We start from the raw sequence: 15,158 nt of genomic DNA, 5'->3' as shown, positions 1-15,158 counted from the left end.
GGCCCCAAAGGAGCCTTCCACCTCCATCAGAGTTTTACCTGCGCATCCACATGTGTCATTTAATGTATCCGTTGCTCCCAATGCGGTCTCTTCTACATTGGGGAGACACAACGCCTACTTGCAGAGAACATCTCCAGGACACCTGCACCAACCAACCCAACTGTCCCATGGCCGACCACTTCAACTTCCCCTCCCACTCTGCCAAGCATATGCAGGTCTTGGGCCTCCTCCATCGCCACTCCCTTAGTACCCGACACCTGAAGAAAGAATGTTAGCACTGCTGCCTCACAGCGCCAGAGACCCGGGTTCAATTCCCGCCTCAGGCGACTGACTGTGTGGAGTTTGCACATTCTCCCCGTGTCTGCGTGGGTTTCCTCCGGGTGCTCCGGTTTCCTCCCACAGTCCAAAAATGTGCAGGTCAGGGGAATTGGCCATGCTAAATTGCCTGTAGTGTTAGGTGTAGGGGAATGGGTCTGGGTGGGTTGTGCTTCGGTGGGTCGGTGTGGACTTGTTGGGCCAAAGGGCCTGTTTCCACACTGTAAGTAATCTAATCTAACCTTCCACCTTGGGACCCTCCAACCCAATGGCATCAATGTGGATTTCACTAGTTTCCTCATTTCCCTCCCCCACCTTATCCCAGTTCCAACCTTCCAACTCGGCACTGCCCTCATGACCTGTACTACCTGACAATCTTCCTTTCCACCTATCTGCTCCACCTCTCTGTCTGACCTATCACCGTTACCCCCACCTCCATCCACCTATCGCACGCTTAACCACCTTCCCCCCCCCCCCGGACTAACTACCCCTCCCATTTATCTCACCACCCCCTCGGCTCCCAGCCTCATTCCTGATGAAGGCTTTTGCCCGAAACGTCGATTTTCCTGCTTGTCGGATGCTGCCTGACCTGCTGTGCTTTTCCAGCATCACACTAATCTCCAGCATCTTCAGTCCTCACTTTCTCCCTTTGAAGTCATGCCTGAAATATTCAGTATCAAGTTAGTCTTTTTGAAGGAGGACAATCTTCATGATTTCATACATCAGATTTCTTGTCCAATTGCCAGGACACTTTCCATGATTGTTCCTTACCTTTCTAGAATTGTGCTTCTTCTTAAAAGTAATATATAACAAGAATTTATTTAACCACTCAGAATAATGTATCCATTCAGCAGTTTATAAAAAATATTCCTTGTATTTGTGATTTGTATCAGTGAAAACATTCCATTACTTTTCAATTCATGTAATTTAAGGTATCTTTAAATTGTATTTTCTCAAGGTAACTTTCTGATCCATGACCAAAAGTAAATAGGCTTTTTCTGCTTCTTTTGTTCTATAATGAAAGACAAACGTGAATCCCAACACCACAATCTTATGACCTCCATCATGGGTATGGCAAAGAGGCAGCTTCCAAAACCAACCTAGCTGGAATGGGGATTGAACCCAATGCTGCCAGCATCATTGTGATCCACATTCACTACCCAGCCAGTTGATTCAACCAGCAGTGGTCTCTTCCATCCAACCAAGGTGTTCAAATTACTATGACAGTATTAATCTTCATATATATGTTGTTCCCTGTAGCTGGGATGGGGATGTTGGGGCAGGAGCGAGTTAACTCAGTTGGCTGATACAGAGTGACAGAAGCAGCATGGATTCAATTTCCACATCAGCTGAGGTTACCATTAAAGGACTGTCCTGAATCTCTGAAGAATGGTGATCCTTAGGTTAAACCACCACCAATTACCTCTGTCTAATGAGAGAGTAGCCCTATTGTTTGCTAAGACTATACTCAACTTTACTTTACCTTGGAGCTATGGATAGTTATGGTATCTTTCCTGCTATTATCAGCAGCAATTGGTGTGTGTTGGAAGGAATTGCAAGATGGCACTCCATGTTTGGCCATGTTAAAGACACATTTCCCTCATCTATTAAATCCAGAAGTGGGATTTGAACCCAGCGCTTCTATCTTGGAGATAGAGTTGCTACCCACTTCAAGGAGGTTTGTTACAACATATAAATTAACATTTTCAACAGGTCTGCAGTACCATTCCATCTCTGCCAGACTGGTGTTTCACACTCATTAATACATTCTATAAATCATTTTCCCTTTTCAAAGGTGGATGTAATTTCACTTTTAATTACAAGTAAATAACATACCATCAGAATTTCAGAGCAGGTGTTAATGTAATGGTGCGGCTTCCTCATTGCTGCATATTAGTTCCATCTTTATGTTGAAAGTTGTTAACTAATGATTGTCTCGATGCGCTGTCGTTGACGAATTTACTCTTATAATGAATACTAATTCATTTTAAAAGCCTGCCACTTAGTATTGTAGAACTATTTTCTTAGACATTCTGACTTCTAAACAATATTTGGCCAATAGGTATGTGTTACATTCTAATTACAAGTCAAATCTTACAAATTGCATTCTCATCTTCAAGTCTGACATTTGCTTCTTAAAAATTAGTTGCACTCATAACCTAACAAGTTTCACATTGTTTCCTGAGTTTAGGGAAACAGATCATGTCTATCAGCTGTTACATTCAAGAATAAACCATGGTATCTTACAAAAATCTAGATGAAAGATTAAGGAGTTTGAAAGGTATTCACCTTCAGATAGATCCATGCATGCATAATTGAAAGGAATGTTGACCGAAAATCAACATTCCAAGTCTCTTGAGCTTAAATTCTTAGAGTTATTTGAAAAGATTCTAACTGCAGAGGCAATATATCATGTGGTTAGTAAACGGAAATTTGGGTGAATAGGATATTAAACTTATGGCAACAGTAAAATGCTGGGGAATGGACAGAAAGTTCACACACACTATACAGAATGCTATTATTGTGGCCATCTCAAAGCAAGTTAATGTCCCAGACTAGTTCATTAATGGACTTTAAAAAAACTGACAATCAAAAGTGATGTTAATGTTTCTTTTTTTATATATAATTAAAACTTAGAAGAAAAGGAATGGGAAGAAATCAAGCCTAAAAAAAAGGCAAATTACTTTGAATACTGCTAAACCTCAAGAAGATAATTAATAAACCAATAAAGCATAATTGAGTTAGATGGCAAAACACAATTAAAATGTTATCTATGGTAGCTCCAAAAGTAATCTGTTCCAATGATTACAAAATATTTTTATGCTACTTTAACAATAAAATACCCCTGTAATATTTTTGGATTTTTCTTGTTCATTCACTGCCTTTGGATGTCTCTGGCCAGTCCTGCATTTTTATGGCTACCCCTAATTGTCCTTGAGAAGGTGATGCTGATCTGCCTTTCTGAACCATTGCAGTCCGTGGTGGTTATGTCCATGCACAGTGCTGTTTGGAAGGGAGCTCCAGGATTTTGACCCAGCAAAAGTGAAGGAATGGCAGTACAGTTCCAATTCAGAATGGGGTATGATATGGAAGGAACTTGCATGTGATGGTGCTTCAATGCATATTCTGCCCTTGTCCTCGGTAGAGATCCTGGGTTTGCAATGTGCTGTTCAAGTAGGCTTGATGTATTACTACAGTGCATCTTGTCAACAATCAATACCTGCAGTAAAAATATGATTGTTAAAATGAATTTGCAAGAACATATCAATATGATATCATGGACCAAAGTATCTAGATGTTGATGTTGACTCTATTTTAGCTTTCTCATCTCTGCATCAGAAATTTGAGTGTTGAGGATCCACTCCTGAGACTTCAGCCTAATACTGAGGAATATCAATCTTTTAATGTGCCATTTATCCAAAGTCTTATCTGCCTTCATTTGTGGATGGAAAAGAGTTCATGGGCACAAATCATACAACTACTCAGGAGCTTTCAACTCCTAACATCTTTCCAATATTTATCATTCAGCGAACATCATTAAAACTGGTTCCCTGGTAGTTACCTGATGGTTATTTGACAGTTTACACTTGATCCGTGCTCGGCTGGTGCTCTAGCAAGCTGCATAACTAGTAAAGTCGAGAAACTTTTAAATTAAACAGTGGGGACCAGGGACCAAGAGAAATCCAATAAATAAAAGAATAGAGACAAGGAAAAGGAAAAAATACATTAATATGGGAAATAATAAATAGGCCATGATAGGAAAGAGAGAGAGGGAGTACTAATTTAACAGTAAATTAACAGGAAAGGCTTATATTGGCACACCTTTCTAACCAAATTCTTTGTATCTAAGGACAGCTAAGTAATTAATGTGGCAGATTTTGCTAAGCGGAGATGAGCAAGTTTGCTAGGCTTCATGACATATAACCCTCCAGCAAGATCAATGCAACTAGAAAAACGTAAGATTGAACCCAACTGGTATGACTATATCAGATTCTTGTTTATCCAGTTTGTGGAAAAACTCTTTTAAGTTTTATACAAGTCCCTAGAGGTTCACAAGGAGGTCTTTGTACAGTTAGTCAAACTGTGTATGCCATTGCTAATTCTGGTGCCTTGCTAGATGGTCTATCTGAGACTTTGAGTGATTAGATTCAAATGAATGGCTTGCTGAGACCATTTATGAATCAACCATGTTGCTGAGGAACTGAAGCCACATGTACACCAGACTAGGTAAGGATAGCAGATTTCCCTCCTTAAAAGATGTTAGTGAACCAGGTGACAACAGCTTTGCTGTCACCATTAGATGATTTTAATTCCAGATATATTAATTGAATACAAATGGGGGGGGGATTCAAACCCACATTCCCACAAGCTTATCCTCACTCTTTGAACTACAAGACTATTGTCAAAACACTACACAACTGCTTTCCCCATTCTGCAAAGAGAGAGAACAGAGAGTTATGAGTGAAAAGTACATTCTGTGTAGAAGAGAGTATAATAACATTTGTGGACAGTGGTTGTGAGGTATGGGTATGACATGTCAATAAAATGTATCAGCTGCTCAGGAGAAGACATAGATCTATTTCAAGACGGAGGACAAGGTCAATCTGAAAGCTTTATTGATTGATCTGAGGTGTGCTATGCTGCAGATATTGGAGAATTCAGAATGTAGCATTGCCTCTGCGTTGCCGAGGGCATCAAAACTCTTTTGAATTGAATTGAATTTATTGTCATGTGTACCGAGGTACAGTGACAAGCTTTGTCTTGCAAGCAATACAGCCAAATCACCGAGTTAAGTAGCAGAGATAAGTAAATAATAGGTAAACAGCAGCAAAAAATAAAAACACAGGTACGGGTGAATGTTAAGAGTTTGTGAGTCCATTCAGTATTCTAACAACAGTTGGGTAGAAACTGTTTCAAAACCAGCTGGTGCATGTGTTCAGGCTTCTGTACCTTCTCCCCAATGGTAGAGGTTGTAGAAAAACATTGCCAGAGTGGGATGGATCTTTGAGAATACTGGCAGCCTTTCCTTGACAGTGGGCCTGGTAGATGGATTCCATAGATGGGAGGTTGGCCTTTGTGATTGTCCGGGCCACATTCACCACTCTCTATAACCGTCTCTGATCTTGAATGGTACAGTTGCCATGCCAGGTAATGATACATCCAGACAGAATGCTCTCGATGGCACACCTATAAAGGTTGGCAAGGGTATTTGTCATCATGCCAAGTTTCCTCAGCTGCCTGAGGAAGAAGAGACGTTGTTGGGCCTTTGTAACCAGTGTGTCCATGTTAAGAGTCCAAAACTGTTTTTAGTGCTCTATCCACATTCAATGTCTTGCAATTCTGTCTCTCACTTCCTCAGTCACTTTGATCCAGGCCACATTGGTTTTAGAGGCTGGCCTTTTCCTCCCATCAATGTTTCTTGACAAATCCTAACAGCTAGCATGATGACCTTTAGGAATACTTTAATTGAGAATTGGGGGTGCTGGGGAAGGGTGGGGTTGCGTGGTGGTGAGGGGAGGGTAAGTCTTCTCATGTGGAGCCTCCATCATTATGCTTGTTTTGTTTCTGACATTTCTTTAGGAGATCCATTCTGATCTTCACCCGTGACTCTATAAAAGTTTTGCTATATCCAGCTGAGGTCGTCAATACTTCTGCCTGGTTCAAAGGATTTGGAAATCTGCAGCTGTTGTGCTAATGTAATTGCAATTATAGTGTCAAAGTCAAGACAACTCCAACAAATTCTCGATTCCTGACCACTGCTGGCCTTCCCCACTGTGAGTAGGTCTTAGTGCTAATCGTCTGCCCTCAATTCCCAAAGTTCATGAATTTCTGGTTCTGGTGTCCTGGGAATTGTGAAATAATGTGTTTTCTGTTTTGTTGGCAAGTGTAGCAAAACCTTGACAATAAGCAACATTTCCAAGAATATTTCTAAAACTCATGACCCTGCTTCCAAACTTTTGCGCGTGTTCTCTCCTTGTTTCTTGTCTCACATTCACAATACACAAATCAGAAAGTGTAATTTACAAAGGATACTCTGTCTCGTGTTTCAGCACCAACCAATGTTTCTGAGGTATCCTCTCATCCACAGAGCTCTGAATAAGCGTTCTTGAGAATGAACACAAACCTGAAGCTTTCTAGTCTGGCCTCACTTCCAGTAAAGTTGGATTGTTTTCACTTGAGTCAGATATATTTCCTGCTTTACCATTTCAGCTATCTTTGCATTCCCTTGCTTTTGTCTGAGGGCCAGCTGCTGTTTTGTCTGTAGCATATAGATAAGTGTCTCAATATCTTTACTATGTTTTTGAGTTTAACCTTTTTGCCATTCATCTTAATCCATTCTATTATAATTGCCGTGGAATCTCAGATATAGCTTATTACGTCTCCCAGCCCTTGAGTCTCACAATGTAGGGCTGAGATTCAGGACTGTGTTTTAATCCAGATTTCCTCAATCTGCTGTAGCAGTGCGGCCTCAAATTGTTAAACCCATTTTATCTATACTCTTCAGGACAGGATTGCTATGTTACAGGTGTTCTGTAAGTGCAAATTGCTTTTGCTAAATCTTAACCTCGGCTCTTAACTCACAGTTTAGATTGATTGAGTTCACAGTGGTTTTCAGACTCGGCTATGTTAGTTCATGGGCAAATCTCAGTCAGAGCTGATCTGATTTGTCATTGAGGTTCAGTCTGTGCTGATTAGATTCATTATGGATGCAAACTAGGCTAAATGGATACACTGCTAAGCCTTAAATCTTCTGTTTTTCACTCACCTCTCTCTCTCTCTGCCTGGCAGTGTACTAAATATGGGTATAACTAGACCTGGACTTGCCTTTCCCACTCTAATCTTCTTGATGTCAGTTTCTCCTAACTCCATGTCACACACATCCACAAGCTGTTCATCTTCACCCTTATCCCAATGAATCTTTATATTCAAGAGAATAGAAATTGGTGTCTATCTGTTTTCAGGCCTGAAAACGTTAGTGTTCTTGCAACAAGGATCAGAAGCCATGGCTTGGCTAATTTAGCCAATCTTAAATCATTTTAATAACCACAGTGATGCACTGTGTGCCTCCAGAGACAGTCTCTAGTCACTATGGGTCCAATTTAACTTGCATATCCTGGAAGAGGTTGTGGAGATAATGTGGGTCAGGTATGGGACAACAGTCAGCAACAATCCTTTGAAGTGCTCCCAACCACTTCCACATAGAGTCATAGAGATGTACAGCATGGAAACAGACCCTTCGGTCCAACTCGTCCATGCCGACCAGATATCTCAACATAACATAGTCCCACTTACCCAGCCCATATCCCTCCAAACCCTTCCTATTCATAAAACCATCCAGATGGCTTTTAAATGTTGCAATTGTACCAGCCTCCACCACTTCCTCTGGCAGCTCATTCCATACACGCACCACCCTCTGCATAAAAACATTGCCCCTCAGGTCCCTTTTATATCTTTCCCCTCTCACCCTGAACCTATGCCCTCTAGTTCTGGATTCCCCCACCCCAGGGAAAAGACTTTGTCTATTTATCCTATTCATGTCCCTCATGATTTTGTAAACCTCTATAACGTCACCCCTCAGCCTCCGACGTTCCAGGGAAAACAGCCCCAGCCTATTCAATCGCTCCCTATAGCTCAAATCTTCCAACCTTGGCAACATCCTTGTAAATCTTTTCTGAACCCTTTCAAGTTTCACAACATCTTTCCAATAGGAAATGCTGCTGCCTCACAGCGCCAGAGACCCGGGTTCAATTCCCGCCTCAGGCGACTGACTGTGTGGAGTTTGCACGTTCTCCCTGTGTCTGCGTGGGTTTCCTCCGGGTGCTCCGGTTTCCTCCCACAGTCCAAAGATGTGCAGGTTAGGTGAATTGGCCATGCTAAATTGCCCGTAGTGTTAGGTAAGGGGTAAATGTAGGAATATAGGTGGGTTGCGCTTCAGCGGGTTGGTGTGGACTTGTTGGGCCGAAGGGCCTGTTTCCACACTGTAATGTAATGTAATGTAATCTAATCAAAGGAGACCAGAATTGCATGTAATATTCCAACAGTGGCCTAACCAATGTCCTGTACAGCCGCAACATGACCTCCCAACTCCTATACTCAGTGCTCTGACCAATAAAGGAAAGCATACCAAACGCCTTCTTCACTATCCTATCTACCTGCGACTCCATTTTCAAGGAGCTATGAAACTGCACTCTAAGGTCTCTTTGTTCAGCAACACTCCCCAGGACCTTACCATGAAGTGTATAAGTCCTGCTAAGATCTGCTTTCTAAAAATGCAGCACCTCGCATTTATCTAAATTAAACTCCATCTGCCACTCCTCAGCCCATTGGCCCATCTGATCAAGATCCCATTGTCATCTGAGGTAACCTTCTTCACGTGCACTTTGGTGTCATCTGTAAACTTACTAACTATACCTCCTACGTTCACATTCAAATCATTTATATAAATGACAAAAAGTAGTGGACCCAGCACCGATCCTTGTGGCAGTCCACTGGTCACAGGCCTCCAGTCAGAAAAACAACCCTTCTATGTTTGAGCCAGTTCTGTATCCAAATGGCTAGTTCTCCCTGTATTCCATGAGATCTAACCTTGCTAACCAGTCTCCCGTGGGGAACCTTGTCGAACACCTTACTGAAGTCCAAATAGATCACGCCTACCACTCTGCCCTCATCAATCCTCTTTGTTACTTCTTCAAAATACTCAATTAAGTTAGTGAGACATGATTTCCCATGCACAAAGCCATGTTGACTATCCTTAATCAGTTCTTGCCTTTCCAAATACATGTAAATCCTGTCCCTCAGGATTCACTCCAACAACATGCCCACCACTGCCGTCAGGCTCACTGGTCTATAGTTCCCTGTCTTGTCCTTACCACCTTTCTTAAATAGTGACACCACATTAGCCAACCTCCAGTCTTCTGGCACCTCACCTGTGACTATTGACGCTACAAGTATCTCAGCAAGGGGCCCAGCAAATACTTCTCTAGCTTCCCACAGAGATCTAGGGTATACCTGATCAAGTTCTGGGGAGTTATTCAACTTTATGCGTTTCAAGACATCCAGCACTTCCTCCTCTGTAATATGGACATTTTTCAAGATGTCACCATCAATTTCCCTACATTCTATATCTTCCATGTGCTTCTCCACAGTAACCACTGATGCAAAATACTCGTTTAGTATCTGCCCCATCTCCTGCAGCTCCATATAAAGGCCACTTTGCTGATCTTTCAGGGGCCGTATTCTCTCCTCAGTTACCCTTTTGTCCTTAATGTATTTGTAAAAACCTTTTGGATTCTCCTTAACTCTATTTGCCAAAGCTATCTCATGTCCTCTTTTTGCCCTCCTGATTTCCCTCTTAAGTGTACTCCTATGCCTTTACATTCTTCTAAGGATTCATTCCATCTATCCTGTCTATACCTGACATATGCTTCCTTCTTTTCCTTAACCAAGCCCTCAATTTCTCTTGTCATTCAGCATTCCCTACACCTACCAGCCTTTCCTTTCACCCCAACAGGAATATACTGTCTCTGGACTCCTATTATCCCATTTCTGAAAGCTTCCCAGTTTTCAGCCGTCCCTTTACCTGTGAACATCTGCACCCAATCAGCTTTTGAAAGTCCTACATAAAAACTATTTTTAAAGTATCTACTTACCTTTTTAGGTATCAAACACTAGCAGCTACTTATGGTCTGTGAAGTTTGACCTCATAACCAAAAATGTCAGTGACGAGTTTGATGAGAAGGTATATGAAAGTTTTAGGCATCATATTAATACATTCAAAGAGGATAATCCATTATACTAACTATGACTTAGTTAGCTGCACACTCAGCTCTAAATCAGAAGATTCTAGATTCTACTATTCCACACCAGGGCTTGACCACAAAAATCAAAGCTGAAACATTAGTGTTTGCCTGTGTTGAGCAGTGCTCTCAAATTATTGTGATGACTTTGTATACCACCCTTTGATTAATGACAATACTGTATAGATTTGCAAACATTCCAGGATTATGATGCCATAAAATTGAGCATGGAATATTTGATTGCCATGTATTTGTTAACGAGCAGATATCCTCTGAGGAATCGTGTTTTTGATTTTGGAGGTAAGTGCTCTGATTTTTGTGTTTAAGGAGGTGTCCGAGTTAAAGGATGTTCAGAATGTTATTGTAACAATCACTGTCATGCAGAAACTATTCTTCAATTAATGATAAGATTTTCCCATCAAGTCTATGTTCAATAATAATAATACGTAAGTGCCATAAACCTGTCATAATGAAGAGTTTAAGTTGTAAACAGTCATAATATTCACCATAACCTGCAACAAGCAAAAGCAATAAATTGAATTTACTTGACTGTTTTAATGGCCCTGAAATAACATGATACTTACTCAACCATCATACAAATTGGAGATGTCTAACCAAAATATAGTGAAGTTAATGATTAAAAATTATACATTCCTTCTATTTTTGCCAATAAATTCTAAGGTAATATTCACACGCAGAACTAAAGAAAGTAACATTATGACATTTATATTCCTGTGCAAAAATCAGATTTTTGAAAAACATGATTTTCTGAATTAAGGAAGGTATCTTTTCTATGTTGAAACATATGAATGAGGAACAGAAATAGGCCATTTAGCCTTTCTACCCTGCTCTGCCATTCAATAAAATCACGGCAGATCTGCTTGTTTCTGAATTCCACATTCCCACTATATTTCCATTCCCTTGCATAACAAGAATCTACCCCTGTCTCAACCATAAAAATATTTCCATGGCCCCATTACCTATGATTTAAATGGGCAATAAACAATACAAACTTACTTCTCTTTTAATTTTTCCCTACTGATTTATCCTCTTTCTACTGTTTGAGCCTTCACAGTGTTTTCTTGTCTTCCAGTTTTGTACTTCATGAGCCCATTTGACGTATCTAACCACCAATCAATGAACTCAAGGTATACGTTTCTGCAGGTTTTATATTTCATCATAGCCTCCCCTGCTCTCCTTATAATAGTCACATTTTCTCCAATGATTAAACCATTCTTGTAAATTATAGTACCCAATTTTGGCATCCATTCCCTCCAGCACCAACACTGAGTAGCAGCAGTGCGTAATATCCACAAAATGTGCTGCAGATATTCACCAAACATCCTCAGACAGCACCTTCCAAACCCAAGACAACTTCCATCTACAAGGACAAGGGCAGTAGATACATGGGAACACCACTACTTTGAAGTTCCACTCCAAGCCACTCACCATCTTGACTTGAAAATATATTGCCATTCCTTCACAGTCGCTTGGTCAAAATCTTGAAATTACCTCCCTAAGGACATTGTAGGTCAACCTGCAGCAGGTGGGCTGTAGCGGCTCAAGAAGGCAGCTCACCACCACCTTCTCAAGGGCAACTAGGGACAGGCAGCAATGCCCATATCCCATGCATGAATAAATAAAGTTGTCCTTTGGGACTAATGCCTTCACATTGACTGTTAGTACTGGCCTCATCATTAGTCAAGCTGTTAATTATAGCAGTTTTATCCTCATAGGTGGGCACCATTTGGGTATGAGAAGTTCCAGGCTCCTCATTATTTTCTACAACTCCTTCAGAATCTGCAAATTTGCCAACCATTACAAGCAACCAAGTCAAACAGTGTGTCCCATGTTGTATAATATTGATCTGGATTTTCCAACACCATTCCACCATAGTGCATGAGGAAGTGGCAAGTTTTGAGAATTCAAGGTCCCTCAACCCCTTCTTGCCTTGTCATTGGTGCTGTGTATGAATGGCTAAACAGAAAGAGTGCAGGTCTTTGTAGGTATCCGGCAGACGCTGAGTATGCTGGACTGGGCCTTCATGGCAGTGACCAACCTGTCCAAGGAGGCAGTGAAATGCATGCAAGACAGAATCAACATGGAACTGATAACATTGGGGGGCTCCTCCCTCTCAATCCAGTTTACTGATTGCCTCTAACAAACCTGCCCGTTACTCCTATAACTTGTCTAAGCATTTTGATGAAATCACGAATGGCCTAGACCATGGAATCAACTTCTTCCTGGAGCTGAGGAAGTGCCTAGTTTCCACAATCCTCTGAGTGTCAGCAATCTGGGGCATTTCTTCCTCAGTCTAATCTAGATAGGGAACCCACTGAGGAGGAAGTCTTTGATATGGTGAAGGGTGCAGGTGAAAGGCTTGCCAGGGTATTCACAGAGGGTGAAGTGCCTTCATCTCAGCAGTAGACATAGATCTCAGAATAGGCAGCATCCTGCCCCTTTCCTGCAATCATTCACACTGAGTCTTACTATTACCTGCACAATAGAAGAGAGGGAACTAGTTGTGAAAAAGAGATGGACATTTGTTTAGGCTAAGAGCAAGTTAGCAGTGTTGTAAAGAGGCAGGCAAAGCAGTGCAGCACAGGAAGCTCACTTGGTCGGTTTCTCGTGAAGATCTCTACATCCCTTCATGAATGGTAACCTTTACCCCAGCCAACTCCTTGGAGGAAGTGAGGGGTCTAGTGCCTTGACTCTCACGGCCTGGCTATGTGACATGTTTTCTTACCATGCCACAACAGGAGGGACTGAGTATGATGTGACTGGATGGAAGAGCAATTGCTAGAGATGCAGTGGCAGGAGAGCTGTTGAGGAGGCCCCACTGAGTGAATTCAAGGTGCAGAAGGTAGTAATTTGGGAGGATTAAATTGGGGGAAAGCCATGGTGCAAACTTGATGCAGGCAAAAGTGAGAGTGCAGTACATGAGACTTGGTGAAAGGTTGTGCAGTGGCAAAGTTAGAGAGTAGTGGTGTCCCTGTGAGTGGCAGACAAAAGTAATGGCCTTACCCTTGTGGATCCCAGAAGATACCACATTGACCTTGCCCACAATCTCTGTCGTTCTTCTGACCACCCTGTCCACCAGCACCTCTTCATCTCGGTCAGCAAACTGGGGTACATTTCCGTTTCGGGGCTGTTACTCAGTTGTAGGAGCGAGAGAAAGTGAAGACTGCAGATGCTGGAGAGTCAGAGTGAAAACTATGGCACTGGAAAAGTACAGCAGGTCAGGCAGCATCAAGAAACAGGAGACGATGGTAGGGGGCTGAGAGATAAATAAGAGGGTGGTGAGTCTGGGGGAAGGTAGCTGGGAAGGCGATAGGTAGATGCAGTTGGGGTTGATTATGATAGGTCGGTGAGGAGGGTGGAGCAGATAGGTGAGAAGGAAGATGATGTAAGAATGGGCTAGCCAAGTATGAAGTGCTGTGGAACTGTGTTTTAACCATGGGACCAGCGGTGTGAATATTGCAGCAAACCCTCCTGCCTTTCCTACTGCACAACTGCATGAGCTGGGCACCATAGAGGCTGAATTTGTAGTTAACGAGCTGAGGGATAGACAATTGTGTGAGAAAGGTTGTCAAGGGCCTTAGGCAATCACTCATCATGAGTCTCGATAAGAAAAACACTGCCAAAAAAAAGGGGAAATGCACTCCCAGGACACTAAAAATATTTGTGTTATGTTACATGGAGTTCATAGAAATGTTGTAGCAGAAGAAGGAACCTCAGAAACAAACCTCCTAAATTATTGTCTTTGTCTTATTTTATTTATTCAAACTTGCAACTATCAGTAGACAGTTTGTCCCTTTCCCAAGGGTAATTTAATATGCAACAGCACTGGAATTTACTTTGCGGCATTTCTCACTCACATAGAAAAAGAACTTTAAGCAATTCACCATTTACATTTCATGCTCATGGTAGTTCCCATTGCTTGTTGGTGCGCAAGATACTGGACTGAGATAAATGAGCTATTCATTTTCTGACAGGGTGGAAAGGATTTCAAAGGAGTTCTCTATACAAAGGATCTCTGTTTAAAGGTTTCCACCATCAGTTGACAAAGCACATAGTTTGTCTTCTGTCAATCTGTGTACCTTGACGGATAATCGCCTTTACTATTGTTGTGATATTCATAACAAATACAATAAAACTAAAGGAGAATCCTTATTCTGGATCAGTGGTGCTGGAAGAGCACAGCAATTCAGGCAGCATCCGAGGACAGGCAAAATCGACGATTCGGGCAAAAGCCCTTCATCAGGAATAAAGGCAGAGAGACTGAAGCGTGGAGAGATAAACTAGAGGAGGGTGGGGGTGGGGATAGAGTAGCATAGAGTACAATAGGTCAGTGGGGAAGGAGATGAAGGTGATAGGTCAGGGAGGAGAGGGTGGAGTGGATAGGTGGAAAAGGAGCTAGGCAGGTCGGACAAGTCCGGACACGTCAGGGGATCGTGTTGCTGGAGGTTAGAAACAAGGATGCGGTGGGGGAAGGGGAAATGAGGAAACTGTTGAAATCCACATTGATGCCCTGGGGTTGAAGTGTTCCGAGGCAGAAGATGAGGCGTTCTTCTTCCATGCGTCTAGTGGTGAGGGAGCAGCGATGGAGGAGGCCCAGCACCTCCATGTCCTCCGCAGAGTGGGAGGGGGAGTTGAAATGTTGAGCCACGGGGCGATTTGGTTGATTGGTGCGGGTGTCCCAGAGATGTTCCCTAAAGCGCTCTGCTAGGAGGCGCCCAGTCTCCCCAATGTAGAGGAGACCGCATCGGGAGCAACGGATACAATAAATGATATTAGTGGATGTGCAGGTAAAACTTTGATGGATGTGGGAGGCTCCTTTAGGGCCTTGGATGGAGGTGAGGGAGGAGGTGTGGGCACAGGTTTTACAGTTCCTGCGGTGGCAGGGGAAAGTGCCAGGATGGGAGGGTGGGTCGTAGGGGGGCATGGACCTGACCAGGTAGTCACGGAGGGAACGGCCTTTGCGGAAGGCGGAGAGGGGTGGGGAGGGAAATATATCCCTGGTGGTGGGGTCTGTTTGGAGGTGGC

At 42.5% G+C, this 15,158-nt stretch overlaps 1 long non-coding RNA gene across 1 annotated transcript in view; it reads right to left on the bottom strand.

The window, feature by feature from the left end:
• Positions 1-1,155: 1,155 nt before the first annotated feature.
• LOC148145885 (uncharacterized) overlaps positions 1,156-15,158 on the bottom strand; it is an 87,485-nt gene continuing 73,482 nt past the window's right edge. Inside the window, exon 5 of the long non-coding RNA XR_015761221.1 lies at positions 1,156-3,535. This is a non-coding gene — a long non-coding RNA (uncharacterized LOC148145885). The remainder of the gene's footprint in view (positions 3,536-15,158) is intronic.

Source organism: Chiloscyllium plagiosum, unplaced genomic scaffold, assembly GCF_037043375.1.
Source record: "Chiloscyllium plagiosum isolate Xiang-an unplaced genomic scaffold, Cpla_swu_hap1 HiC_scaffold_23, whole genome shotgun sequence".
Taxonomy (NCBI): domain Eukaryota; kingdom Metazoa; phylum Chordata; class Chondrichthyes; order Orectolobiformes; family Hemiscylliidae; genus Chiloscyllium; species Chiloscyllium plagiosum.
The sequence above is the reverse complement of the archived record's forward strand: the minus strand, read 5'-3'. Positions and strand labels throughout refer to the sequence as shown.